The sequence below is a fragment of the Frankliniella occidentalis genome, unplaced genomic scaffold (assembly GCF_000697945.3).
Source record: "Frankliniella occidentalis isolate FOCC.00 unplaced genomic scaffold, Focc_3.1 Scaffold184, whole genome shotgun sequence".
Taxonomy (NCBI): domain Eukaryota; kingdom Metazoa; phylum Arthropoda; class Insecta; order Thysanoptera; family Thripidae; genus Frankliniella; species Frankliniella occidentalis.
The window spans coordinates 525197-525804 of NW_026267310.1; positions in this window are offsets into that span (position 1 = coordinate 525197).

Consider the following 608-nt stretch of genomic DNA (forward strand, 5'->3'; position numbering starts at 1 on the left):
AAAACATAAAAAACTTGTGAAAATTTGACGCTTTTTCAATAACACGACTGGCACCGTTATGTCTCTCGCGGGGCCCAGCGGCAGCAGCAGCAGCACTACAAAATCTCGCAGCGCGCCGATTCCGCGCCCAGATCTTACGAAAACGACAAGAGGACAAAAGACGACGGGTCCGCGGCGGCGGCGCCTCCTGGATGAACAACCGATCCAGAGTAACAATCCTAATGAACCGCGCGGGGGGACTTTTCCCAGCGCCGCCGCCGCCTTTGGGTCGACGGACGCGGCCGCGGGGGGTGGGGCCCACGCCCTGCTTATTCTTATATCCGCGCTGGTGATTGATGATGGTGAACAAAGCGTAGCGGGCGGGGCGGGGCGGGGCGGGGCGGGAAGCGCCGCTCTCGGGAGGGCGTCGCCATCAGGGAGACATTTTATTCGCATAGCGGGGCCAAGAGAGGCGGCCGGAGCCGCCGCGTGGCCCTACGGCGCGTTCCTTACGGTGCACGACGACGGGGCAATAATAACTCCCTTCTGATGTGTACACATGATTTCCGAAATACTTGATTCCCATTGATTCCCGACAGCTTATATTCATTCCTTGGGTTATCTAGTGG